Source organism: Wyeomyia smithii, chromosome 3 (genome assembly GCF_029784165.1).
Source record: "Wyeomyia smithii strain HCP4-BCI-WySm-NY-G18 chromosome 3, ASM2978416v1, whole genome shotgun sequence".
NCBI classification, from domain to species: Eukaryota; Metazoa; Arthropoda; class Insecta; order Diptera; family Culicidae; genus Wyeomyia; species Wyeomyia smithii.
Genome location: NC_073696.1, coordinates 160,278,687 through 160,293,150, shown reverse-complemented (window position 1 = coordinate 160,293,150; position 14,464 = coordinate 160,278,687). Strand labels below are relative to the sequence as shown.

The window sequence follows — 14,464 nt, the reverse complement described above, 5'->3', positions numbered from 1 at the left end:
TAAATCAAAATTTCATTCGCATTCTGTTTCAGTGAAGAAATTTTTGGAAGTAGGTCGATTGACTGAGAATTGTTCACCTCTTTCTCATTGAAAATTCGGTCTATAAAATTTATCAGCACTTTTTCAGTTCGCGATACTGAAAATCACAATTTTCATTATAACTTTTTTCTCAGATTTTTCCGAATTTTCAAACCTTCTACAAAGTTATCAGTCATCCCAATATGCATGTTTATGCTGAACATTGTTATTTTTTATCCCCTAAAATAAAAAAGTTATTTAACATATTTCGATATTTTTGGGGATACTTTCACCTCAACCATCTCATAATTACGCAATTTTACGCACGTGGCAGTTTCATACGATGAAATAACTATCTTCACACTTTCAATTAAAGGTACACACTTTGGTATGTAAGAGTATGTAAGCAGCCTTTTCGATTGATTTATAGTAGTATGTAGTTTCGAAAATATTCAGTGCAGTAGTCTTTAAAAATATCTAGGCAAACTAAATGGTAATTGCAGAATAGTAGGCTGTTGCACGCTTTATACTGCAAAAAATACTCAATCATGCTCTCTATGCTGATAGGTTACAGTTATCGTTAGCTAAACAGAAGTCAAGAAATATTCTCGGATACATTTGAAGGTATTGAAAAATGGCGGAATCATTAGCTACAGCTACAGGTAAACCTTTGTCAATAATTCAAGCACTTAGTACTTCGCTGAGAGTTACCAATAATTTCTGTAGATCAATCATGGTTAGGCAGTAATGAAACACTTTTTGGTCCCCATAGGGCATTTTTCTGAGGAAGCTCAGAGGCTAAAAACAAAAAATGGAAGCGGTGAATATTTCAGTTTCCATTTCTCTGTATATGTATATTTTTTTTATCTTCAGTTATCGAGGATAAAAAAATAAATTTTCTATTTTACTCATCGCTCATCTTCCTTCATCTGAAGATGTATTTTTGAATATCTTTAAACTTCTCCGAACATACATTATGGCTGAATTCAAAATTTGAATCGTTATTTAAATAATCGCACCAAAACGGCAAAATAAAACACTGTGCACCGCTACCAGGTGCTAGGTATTCGATAGATGCTACACACTTATTTCCGCCTTGATTGTTCGGTAATTTTTATTACGGTCGCGTTCAGTAAACTTGAAATTTTACTGGTCATTCTGTAATTTCCTGAAAAATTACTGATGTCGGTTAACTTTTTTGCCGAAATACTGTTCAATAAAACTCACTTGACGAGTTCAGCAAAAAACATTGCTGACCTCTTCAGTAAACTAGAAAATTTTTTGCACTTTTTTATAGTTCAGTAAATATTTAACGATCTATCAGCACTTATCCAGATGTTGCTGAGTAATCTCTAATTGGTTTACTGAACTTTAGTTTATTTCACTATACTGTTCGGTAATTTTTTTACATCTGTCATAACAGAATCGCACATCGGAAGTCTGCCATTTTGAGATTTTCAGAAAAGTTTCGTGGCTGTGTTATTTAAAGTGTTCTACGAGCCATTTGGACAAAAAACTCTAAAAGCGGTATCGTGCTTTCAAATTTACCACCACAGTAGATTGATTTACATAAAGTCTTTAATAAAAAGTTTATATTCGTCATGATATAAAACGTATCTAGTTTTAGTAGAGTGTGCATGAAACGTTAGTATAATGGTCTGAACAATCCGAAATACCTGTATAAAATTAGTCATCGGTTGCAATAGCAGCTATAGGAATAGTTACATTCATATTTATCTATATTATTATAACCGGGAAAAAGCTTACGTTGCATTTTGCGGAACACTTGTAAATTTGTGACGAATCATCAGCTTTGTAAATGCCGACTAATGCAGCAACTTTTGATGGACGCTTTGTAAATTTTTGCTGAGCTATCTTCTTTATTTGACGTTTCAGCCACAGTGAAAAAATACCGAACGCTCGTTAAGCAAATGAATTACCGAACAGATTACTGATGGCTCAGCTGTTGAAAACTCAGTAAAAAGTTTGCTGAGTTCGGTAAAAGAAACTAAGTGTGTACTCTGAAACAAATGTTGTAGTAACAATAAACATCAAACTGTTTTCATAACTACTATTATCAATAATTGTCATTATAAAACACTATTTTGTTAAGCATACAGTGGATTTAATTAAAATTGCTATGTCCCCCACGATTCTGTCGTAGTGTTCTTACCAATTTTTTGCATTGAAAATAAAAACCTTTCTGAAGTGGAATCTATTATGTTATGCATTTTGGTCTAATACATTTCTGTCAGTGTGACAGACTTCATAGTAAAAATAAGCGCATATCAATGATGATTTGGCCCACAGTTTTTCTGACAGCCATTTTTGTTTTGCAAGTTAACTGATGCGATTTGTGTTTAGTTGCGTTGTTTTTTTATTTATAATAATAAGCACAGGGGAAAATAAATTCAAAATAATAATTGATGATCTTTTTGCGGATCCTTTACTGATTCAAAGTAAATCTAAAGTTATGTATTTCGGATGAAAATATCTAAACATATTTCCAATTTTCAGAGCATGATAAAACTCCTGAGCTTCGAAATCTTTTAGTGACTGCATCGGGAATAGATCCTTCAATCGAAGTCGGTAAGTTCCTGGTTACTCTTCATGTACTTCTCTGATTGCTTTGTAGTGCTGGTTAGAGCACAAAACTGTTAAGCGAACAGCTGCCATCATTTCCATCTTCAAAAACAACGTAAATTCTGCCCACTTTAAACGATCGATATATTCCGGTACATTTATCATGACAGTGTACATTTTTTTAATTTGGGACATGGTGTAACCTAAAACATGTCGATCAAGCTGAGTTGCAAGAGATTTTTTCTGTGGGTCAGAATTATGCCATCAAGTGAAAATTACAAAATTGGCCTGGAAGCGCACTATTCCCGAAGACCGTCAACATCGGTTACCCAAAATATTTTTGAGGACAGATTAGACTCGCAGCACAGGAAATTTCTGACCCACATAATGGTGGACTATTACTTTGCTAACGAATGCTCAAATTTTGGCAGTGTACCACTGTTTCTTCTAGAACTAGCCGTAAAAAGATTCTTAACATAATCGTTCTGCTTTTATTGTTACTTTTTATTACAGGAATTCTATTCTATTTTTCGAGACTGTACGATTGGAAAAACGCATCCCTCTGGACTCTTACGCGATCGCTACCACAATCGGAAGAAATGTCTGTTGGAAAGACAATTTCAACAAACTGATACCAATTATTGGAAAGTTGTTAAGGAGAAGAGGCTAGGATTAACTGGCGAAGGTAATGTCGTATCAGATAAATTTATCTGGCTTTATGCTTATACACATTGTATCTTTCAGAATCGAAAAGCAGAGTTCTTTCAAATTTTGGCTTCGAAACTATCAACAACTGGCTGATAAATTCTTTAATCTTTGAAACGACTCGTTTTTGCTACACATACAAACCTTCTTAAAAGATACAGATTCTGGCAGAATAAATGTACTGGCCGAGTGATCAAGACTGTCTCTGGACTGTATACCTTTTGGTAAACTGTTTCATGAAAAAAGCATATTTAATGAGCCATATTAATTTTTCTATGAGTTTAGATCGACGCGGATTTTGATTCTATACATGGAAAATTGGACAATCCTCGAAGGACACACGGGAAAGATTTATTCAACAATTCTTATTATATGTAAATCAAAATGGATTGAAGGACGATTATTCTCGACAATTGTTGAACCATATAGAGGAAACATCTGTTGCTAAAGGTAAAACAATGCATCGAGATTTCATCTGCTGTTCCATTTTCCATGGGGTCAAGCCGGTTCGTACGTCATCAAGGAAGCTGTCATCGTTTCTACGAGCGCAAACTGATATGTGTTACGCATGCAAAACGGAGATTGAATTCCGAGAAGTAGTAGAGCTTTTGCGTCAGGAACTTAAAGAGAAAAATATTTTATTTTCGTATCTATGTGATAGGCAAAACCAAACAGGTAACAAGGTTACTTTCGATTGAAGAAATACTTTTAATAAACACTAAATGGAACATGTAAATAAAATGTATTGAAATCGAACGTTTATTATTGAAAAAAAAAAACAAATAAAAACCGTTAATTTTACCACGATGTGCTCAACCATATCATTCTTTGTTTTTAAAAATGCTATATCACACAGTTGGTGTTACTGCTAAATGCGCTAAATTCAAGTGCTAAATATTGTTGAAATACACCTTGTATAATTGCTGAAAGTACTATGAAATATGGTATTTATTACTACTGAACTCTGATATGGGTCTTATAGTAAAATCAACGACTTTTCTCTTGAGAACAAATATCAATTGTAGTCTGCACAAATCAATTGGCGTTAGGTATTTAAATCAACCCTGTAGTAAAGTATTTCTGTCCGCAGACTTGTTCTCAGTGTAGGTCAGCATTTTCTGGACCAATGTAAGCTAGTGAGGCCTCTGTAAAACTTTGTAACAATCAGTCAGAGGTGAAGTGTAACCGAGTTATATTTTACAAAAGTTTGAAAATAAAACAGTTTTAAATTTCGAAGGTGGGCCTAAACGATCTTGAGCTAAACATGCATGCATGTTTTGATAAGGTTACAAAAACCTAAATTAATCCACCTATTTATTTCATTTATTTATTTATTTATTTATTTCAAATTTTGTAACGTAAGACTATGTCTTTTTATGTTACATTATGTAGTTTCTAGTAGAAAAGTGCCGGTCTTTAATTATACTTGAAGTTGTTGGACTACAGTAATTTTCTTATAAATATTCTTACTCTTCGTTTAATCTTTTTCTCAATTATCTCACCTGAAATGCTCTTTAAATCCCCCCTTAAAAGCTAAAAATGATTTTTCATTAGAGAGATAAACAGGCAATGAATTCCAATGCACCACACCTCTGACAAAAAATGAATTTCCGTACTTGTTGGTGCGATATTGCGGCAGAATAAATCTTTTATAACGATTGCTCCTAGCAGTTTGCAGTTTGCTGTGTAAATAATTTGGTTGTTTTGTACCCGAAATAGCGTGCAAAAGTAAACAACTACGAAGTTTGCTAAAATTTTCGAAACGACATCCTATCAATTTGTACTGCAAATGTGAAACACTGGAGTATCTACTTAAATTAAAAACGTATCGAATACATGAATTCAAGGCAACCCTCATTTTGTTGAAAGTTGCCACAGATACGGAATCGAGTGAAAAATCGCAAGCAATGAAATAAGGCAGGATTAATCTATTAAATAATTTTAATTTTGTATTAATAGCCAAGAATTAACACTGGAGTATCTACTTAAATTAAAAACGTATCGAATACATGAATTCAAGGCAACCCTCATTTTATTGAAAGTTGCCACAGATACGGAATCGAGTAAAAAATCGCAAGCAATGAAATAAGGCAGGATTAATCTATTAAATAATTTTAATTTTGTATTAATAGCCAAGAATTATGAAGTTCTTTTTAACGTACGCAAGCAGGCATAAATTTTCCCACATTGCGACATAACATGTTTTTCCCATTCGAAGTTCGAATCAATACGAATGCCCAGACTGGTTACATTATCTACAAATTGAACAACTTCATTGTTCAATTTCAAAAGTGGTAGTAGCGAGTTGTGTAGGTTGTAGGTACTAGAAAGAAAAACTGCATTTGTTTTTTTGGCGTTCAGCATTAGTTTGTTCTTATGGGCCCATTCATTATTTCTGTCTAAATCTTGATTAATAAGTAGTGATATTTCAGCCGCACTTTTTTCTGAGCAATTATAATATAGTTGCACATCATCAGCAAAAAGATTAATTTCGCAATGCCGAACAGCACAAGGCAGGTCATTTATATATAGAGAGAACAGTAAGGGACCCAGTATTGAACCCTGGGGGACACCAGATGTGATTGAAAGAAGTGAAGAAAAACTATAGTTATTCAGAACAACTTGTGATCTAGAACACAGGTATTTTTTTTCCTCATATATCATTTATTTGACACGGCACAAATACAATTTAATGTTTAACGGCGCCAATTATATCTGGTGACTTAAAAAACTAAAAGCAAATTTTTTATCCTCGCTGCCGACTACGAGCTGGAATTAAGTCTAACTTAAAACTAGCATGAATTTTCCAATCAGTGTTTTGTTGTTGAATGGTAGTCTGATGCTCTTCGAATGGCCGATGTCATGAGCTGGGGCAGAGGTTTGTATTCTCGGGTCCTGGAGGTATTGTGCGGGATCTAGTTGCTGGTTATGGTTCGTTGTTGTTGTTCGCTAGTGTTCAAGAGGCCATATGGTATGTGCCGCTGAGCCAAAATATCACTGAAGGCCTCGGGTTCTCAGGTCGTGGCGAATTCGAGTGGGGTGCAGTTGCTGATTCCAAAATCTGTGCTTAAGGTTCAAACGTGTTCTTGTCGTTTTGTTGGGTGCAGACGGAAGGGAACGGGACTAGACTGGGGCATGGATGGATTTTAGGAAAACGTATATAAGGTTCATGTAGGGTATGTCACGGCTCGCCAAGACATCACGAACAGGTACAGCTGGCCGTCTACCTCCGGCCTCAAGGGAAGCTACTAATTTAGACCTGGCGTCACGGTGGACAGGGCATGACCAAACAACGTGCTCTATGTCGTGATAACCTTCACCACAGGCACAGATACCACTTTCCCCGAGCCCAATACGACGGAGATGCGCATCAAATCTATAGTGATTGGACATAAGCCGAGACATCACGCAAATGAAATCTCGACCTACGTCCAACCCCTTGAACCACGGATTCGTCGATACCTTGGGTATAATGGAATGTAACCACCTTCCCAGTTCCCCTCTGGTCCAAGAATTTTGCCAACTGATGATCGTATTCTGACGTACAAATGCAAAAAATTCATTAAAAGCAATTGGTCTTTCATAAATTTCACCGTTTGTTGCGCCCACCTTAGCCAAAGAGTCCGCTTTCTCATTGCCCGGTATCGAGCAGTGAGAAGGGACCCACACTAAGGTAATCTGAGAAGATTTTTCGGATAAAGCACTCAGATGTTCCCGTATTTTCCCCAGGAATTACGGAGAGTGCTTAACATCTTTCATCGATCGGAGAGCCTCAATAGAACTGAGACTGTCCGTAAAGATGAAATAATGGTCCGTGGGCATTTTTTCGATAATCCCTAGGGTGTACTGAATTGCAGCTAATTCTGCGACGTAAACAGAAGCAGGATTATCGAGGTTATGGGAGACGGTTAAATTGTTATTGAAGATACCGAAGCCAGTGGACCCATCGATAAGTGATCCGTCAGTGTAGAACATATTGTCGCAGTTGATGTTTCGATATTTATTAGAAAAAATTTTGGGGATCTGCTGCACGCGTAAATGATCCGGGATTCCACGGGTTTCGTCTATCATGGATGTATCGAAAAACATAGTAGAATTAGAAGTATTCAATAAGTTGACACGATTTGGAATATTCGAAGAAGGATTGATATTTTGGGACATGTGATTGAAATACAATGTCATAAAACGGGTTTGAGAATTAAGTTCGATTAACCTTTCAAAATTTTCAATCACAGGATGGTTCAAGACCTCACATTTGATAAGAATACGAGAAGACAGGCTCCAAAAGCGGGTTTTCAAAGGTAGAACTCCAGCTAAGACCTCCAAACTCATCGTATGGGTCGATTGCATGCAACCTAAGGCGATACGCAAACAACGATATTGTATTCGCTCCAGTTTGATCAAATGTGTGTTTGCTGCGGAGCGGAAGCAGAAACACCCGTACTCAATAACAGACAATATCGTTGTTTGGTAAAGTCTTATAAGGTCTCCTGGATGGGCTCCCCACCATTGTCCGGTTATGGTACGAAGAAAATTCACTCTTTGTTGACATTTTTTCATCAGATACCTCACGTGGCAACCCCAGGTGCCTTTAGAGTCGAACCAGATACCAAGATATTTGTGTACCAAAACCTGAGAAATCGTTTTGCCCATTAATTGTGTTTGAAGCTGAGCAGGTTCATGCTTCCTAGAAAAAACTACTATCTCAGTCTTCTCCGGAGAGAATTCGATACCTAGCTGTAAAGCCCAAGCAGACAAATTGTCCAAGGTATCTTGCAATGGTCTTTGCAAATCGGCAGCTTTGGCTCCTGTAACAGAGATTACACTGTCGTCCGCAAGTTGTCTTATCGTGCATGAATTTGCCAGACATTCGTTGATGTCATTTACATAAAAATTGTTAAGAAGGGGGCTTAAACATGAGCCCTGGGGAAGACGCATGTAGCTAATGCGAAAAGTTGCCAAATCGCCATGCGTAAAATGCATATGCTTTTCGGACAACAAATTGTGCAAAAAATTGTTCAAAATTGGAGAAAATCCTTGTCGGTGAAGTTTACCCGAAAGAATGTCAATAGAAACGGAATCAAAAGCCCCCTTAATGTCCAAGAATGCTGACGCCATTTGTTCTTTGCGAGCATACGCCAGCTGAATATCTGTTGAAAGCAACGCAAGACAATCATTCGTTCCTTTGGCACGGCGGAAGCCGAACTGAGTATCTGATAGTAGACCATTTGATTCGACCCAATGGTCTAAACGACGGAGTATCATTTTTTCCATCAACTTCCGGATACAGGATAGCATTGCAATCGGCCTATAAGAGTTGTGATCAGAAGCTGGTTTGCCTGGTTTTTGGATGGCGATCACCTTCACTTGTCTCCAATCCTGCGGTACAATGTTTTGCTCCAGGAACTTATTGAATAAGTTCAACAAGCGCCTCTTGGCATTGCCGGGTAGATTCTTCAACAAGTTGAATTTGATTCTATCTAACCCAGGCGCTTTATTGTTACAGGACAGGAGGGCAACTGAGAGTTCTGCCATCGTAAAAGGTGATTCTATCGCGTCGTGGCCCGGGGACGCATCGCGAACAACGTTTTGCGCAAGAACAGAGTCCGGACATACTTTCCTGGCAAAATCAAATATCCACCGACTTGAAGACTCTTCGCTTTCGTTGACCGTTATACGATTTCGCATTCGTCGGGCTGTGTTCCAAAGAGTGCTCATCGATGTCTCCCTCGACGTCTCATTTACGAACCGACGCCAATATCCGCGTTTCTTTGCTTTAGCCAAGCTTTTAAGCTTGGTATCAAGCTCCGAATACCGTATATAGTCGCCAGGTATACCTTTCTTCTGATAGGCCAAAAACGCGTCGGATCCTTGCGTGTAGACATGGGAGCACTCTTGGTCCCACCACAAAGTGGGAGGCCGTTCTTTGATCGTTACGCCGGGATATTTCTTCGTTTGGGCTTGCAACGCGGCGTCGAGAATCAAGCCCGCGAGGAGGTTGTATTCTTCAAGTGGTGGATGATGTTGAATCGACTCGACAGCTTCTGAAACCATTTCCTCGTTTAACTTCCAATCAACATTTCGTGTGAGGTCATACGGAATGTCAATTGGCCGCATGCGAGTTGACCCGTTGGTAATTGAAATAAGAATAGGCAAATGGTCGCTACCGTGAGGATCGAGGATTACCTTCCATGTGCAATCCAACCGTAGCGACGTCGAACATAAAGAGAGATCCAAAGCGCTTGGGCACGCTGGAGGTTTCGGGATACGTGTCATTTCACCGTTGTTTAGAATAGTCATGTCGAAGTCATCGCAAAGGTTATAAATTAAAGAGGAGCGGTTATCATTAGAAGGGGAACCCCAAGCCAAACCATGAGAGTTAAAGTCTCCCAAAATCAAACGTGGCGAGGGAAGAAGTTCTATTAAATCAAAGAGCAGCCGTTGCCCAATCTGTGCTCTGGGAGGAATATATATTGAGGCAATACAAAGCTCTTTACCTTGTATTGTCATTTGACATGCGACAGCTTCGATGCCTGGAATCGAGGGGAGGTTAATACGATAGAAAGAATAGCACTTCTAAATCCCTAGAAGTACTCCTCCATATGGGGTGTCTCGATCAAGGCGAATAATATTAAAATCATGGAAGTTTAGATCAGTATTCGAAGTTAGCCAAGTTTCACAAAGGGAAAATGCATCGCATTTGTTTTTATTTATCAAAACTTTAAACGAATCAATTTTTGGTAAAATACTTCTACAATTCCACTGTAAGACAGAGATAGAATCCTTCACATAAGCAGATGAATTAGGCATCGAAGGATACGATCGCTGCAAGGATGGGCCATTTAGCAGTCAACTGTTTCAAAAATGATCTAACTGTTGGGAGGAATGCTGTAAGAAAAATTTTAATTGGATCGGGTACATTGAAAGTTTCAAAAATCCAGTCCACAATGTCAGAAAATTTCACCAGTCCAGCATTTGATTTATCAACTGGATGTGCAAAAGGAACAACTGAGGTTTTAGATGTTCCAGGAAGTGCTGGGAACTCCTTCTGGGACTTTAAATTTGCAAGCCCAGGAGGAGTTTGCTTCGGTTTTTCCGCTGCACTTTTAGGTTTGTTTCCAGCATTCATTTCACTTTGGGAAATCTTTGGACCTTTTCGGGGAAGTTTAGGAGAGGAAATATTTTTCCTCTTTCTAGACTCCCCAGGATTGGCGTAAGATGTTCCCGCTGGTGAATCGTCAGAATCGGTTTCATCCGAAGACAGCAGATCAAAGGGGTTCGAAGTAACGGGAGAAGTGGTAACGGTCTTCTTCAGCATGTCAGCGTAGGAACGCTTTGGACGCTCTTTGAGAGACCGTTTTATTTTATCCCTGCGCTGCATGTACACCGGGCATGTCGAGAGCTCATGCAGATTTTCCCCGCAGTGAATACACTTTTCAGCGTTGACACTGCAAGAATCTTCCGCATGAGACTCCCCACACTTGCCACAACGTGCCTTATTGCAGCAGTAGGCGGCTGTATGGCCTAACTGCTTGCAATTCAGGCAGTTCATGACGCGGGGTACGTAGAGCCTCACAGGGAGACGAACCCGGTGGATCGAGATGTGGCTTGGTAGTGCAGACCCGGCGAACGTAACTCGAAACGAGTCTGACGGAGTGTAAACTTTTTTGTCACCGACGAGCGATACCGACCGCAATTGCTTGCAGTCGAGCACCTTCACATCGGGACATGTGCTGTTCTTGAAGCACCCTTTAGCACTTTTTAATATACACTCCACGGAAAGACTCGAATCGGTCACGACACCGTCGATCTCCACATCTCTAGCGGGTACATAGACACGGTATTCCCGTGTAAAGAGCTCGGAGCAAGCTATATCGTTGGCCTCTTTAAGGTCATTGTCCACGGCACGGAGCTTGTTCGGCCTGATTTTAGAAATTTCAGTCACAGCTTTATAGTGTGACGTCAGGTCTTTCGAAATCTGTAATATACTCAATGATTTCGATTCCGGCCCTGCTTTAGGCCTGAGGTAAACTGCCACTGGAAGCGTCGATCCGTCTGGATACAACCTGACACGTGAGGGAGCTGAAGAATTAACAGTAGAAGGAGGGGCAGGAGGGACAGGGTCGGGGGGATTCGAGGATGGAGGTGCGGGAGGTGGGGATCTACATCCATCGCGCTAATACTAGCGAGCCGATGGGACAGACAAGAAGCACGTACCTTCCTTTCCTTTTCTCCTTCGGGTTGGATAAACGTCCACAGGAGTACACTGCACTCACCACCAAATCGTTAGACAGCAGGCAGCTACAAAGCGACAAAGTTACACAAAGGCACTTGACCTTGAATGCGAAGCAGCAATCTAAACAAAAGACACCGGGCCCGGTCAAAGAATGCCAGCACTTGTGCACACGTTTTGAATTTTATCGGAGCGAATTCGAAACACAACCGATGCTGATGCGTGTTCGGCCCAGAATGCGAACACAGGTATGATTTGATTAAATTAACAGCGTGGTCCGAAAAAGTGAACATTGTTTTTAACTTGTGACACAGTATGGCATGAGAGACGGTATCAAATGCTTTAGAAAAATCTAACAGAATTAGAGCTACTGGTCTACCGTTATCAAGAATAACTCCAATATCGTCAAAAATTTTTAACATTGCTGTTTTTGTGCTATGTTTAGCTCGATAACCAGATTGATGCGGACACAGTAGGTTATGTCTACTTATGTGACTCATAATATTAGATTTCACGATTTTTTCAAACACCTTCGATAACGCACAAAGAATACTGATGGGTCTTAGGTTTTCCAGTGAACTCAATTGAGCTTTTTTCTTTATGGGTATAACCTTAGATTTTTTCCAAGCATCCGGAAAACGCTCGTAGTTACTATGTGATTAAACAAATGCGTGATTGGTTCAATCAAAATTGGACATATAGTTTTTATAAATTTTATCGGCAACATATCTAACCCAATGGCGTTTGACTAGATTGAGTTCATGGCATAAACAACATCCGTTTGGCTAATTCTATCAAAATAGAAAGGTTCGCGTTCCACATTGACAGTTTCATTAAAACGATCAATTAATATATTATTGTCTGTGAAATTATTGCAAAAGGTTTGATTAATCTCATCGGCAGTAAATCTATTATCCACATGTGTCTGTGATGATGTTATACCTAATTTTTTAATATTTCTCCATAACTCCCTGGTAGGAAGGTTTGTATTCACCCTGACCGAAAAATAGTCTTGTTTGGCGGATCGTACTATTTCGTTAACGTAATTTCGCGCTCGCCTGAAATTCTGGAGATCGTTAGGGTTTTTTGAGTGTTTCCATCTTTTATATAACAGATCGCGATTAACAATTTCCCTACTTATGTTAGAATTAAACCAAGGACTAGCTTTATTGTTAGAGTAAATGGTACGAGTAGGAACAAACGAATTGTGTAAGTCTATTAGCAAGGTATTTAAAAATTCCAATTTCTGGTTGAAGTCATTTGAATGATAGAACAGTGTCCAATCAGCAGAGTAAAATGCATCTATCAACAAGTCAAATGGAATAGCATTATAATCTTTATATTGAATGTTTCGTGAGCAAGAATTCAAATCAAAATCGAGAGACGCAAAGACAAGATCATGGTTGGACAGCACTGGAACTTCTACTTGATTGAATCTTAGCACTTTAGAAACATCGTTGGTCAATATTAGGTCCAGCTGAGATCCACCATTGGAGTGGAAAAACGTTGGTTCTCTACCCAAACTTTGCATTGAATAAGTAGGTAGTACGTTACATAATTTCACAGATTTTGGCGTATTAACTAAGAGATTCGTGTTAAAATCTCCCAAGAAGTAGACGTAACTGTACGAATTTGCATACGATAACAAACATTCTAGTATCTCAGAGCAATCTAATTCCGGTGGGTTGTAAAGTGCAGTCAAGAGAATTTTTTCATTTTGTATGAATACTTCGATTGAGACGAATTCAGTGTTTGCCACTCCAATTAGATTATTAGACTTTGTTATCACGTTGTAAGTTAAACTATTTTTAATATAAATTAAAACACCACCGCCTAAACGGCCCACTCTGTCATGCCTAATAATTTCATAACCATCAATGGAAACAATAGAGTTGTCGACACAATCATTCAACCATGTTTCGCAGACACATAAGATATCAACCTTACTTATTTCAACAATTAAACGCAATTCCTCAATTTTACACAGTTTATGAGCACAAATACTTTGGCAATTCACACAGCATACAGAGAGCTTATTTTTCATTAACGCGGATTTCATCACAGTACCTGGAATACACCAGTTTGTCGAGGTGTGAAAGTTGGAACTGTTAGCCATTTGAAAAGTAAAAAGACTTAGCTATTAAAGGAGGATAACAAAGGAGCATTTCATAAATTTCTACGTTCTTCATTACAATTAACAAGATGATTATAAAATCTTCATATGTGGCACTAACAGCAACAAGAAAAAATATACACCGCCAGGACCAGCAGTAATCACGAAGCAAATGTAGACAGTAGTATTCATAACGGCAGCAGCAGACCAGCAACAGCATTCAACAGCAACGGCAGCAACAGACTTTTAGGAGGGAAATAATGGAGTATAGGGCAAGGAAAGATGGATAACAACAGTAAACTTTAGGAAAGGGTTTCTCGATCGTTAAAAATCATTTTCCGTGGATATAATGATCTCTTTCTCCTCGCCGATTCGTTTCACATACAGGATACTATTCCGTGTAAATACTGCCCGCAGGTTTCCATCCTTCTTCAGTTGCAGCGCTTTAGTTCGTAGTTGTCTAACATTGGCTCCCAAGCTTTCATTGATGAATATTCGTTTATCTACCGAAAACCCGATCCCAGAGAGCGATAGAGATCGTGATCGAAGATACCGGGAATAGAAATCATTTCGTTGAACGGTGATAGCGAACTGTACTAGGATCATGTACACGGTTCCAGCCGTTAACGTTCCTTTAGAGAGTCTACGGATGTCGACGAGTGGATAATTACGCTCAGTATAGCCGAATGATTTGCACCATCTGTAAAAGTAGGACTCCAAATTCTCTCCTTCCACAAACGGAACTCCGCTCACCACGAGATCATTTTTTAAAGCAGCTCTTTCCAAAGCGAACGTGGTTTCCTTTCTTGCTG

The 14,464-nt window shown here is 38.8% G+C and overlaps 1 long non-coding RNA gene across 1 annotated transcript; it reads left to right on the top strand.

Annotated features, from left to right (window-relative positions):
- The first annotated feature begins 2,117 nt into the window (after window positions 1-2,117).
- Window positions 2,118-4,029, top strand: LOC129730738 (uncharacterized). The gene is made up of 5 exons (XR_008728916.1): window positions 2,118-2,477; window positions 2,536-2,607; window positions 3,115-3,286; window positions 3,346-3,530; window positions 3,592-4,029. It is a non-coding gene; the product is annotated as an uncharacterized LOC129730738 (long non-coding RNA).
- The last annotated feature ends 10,435 nt before the right edge of the window (window positions 4,030-14,464 follow it).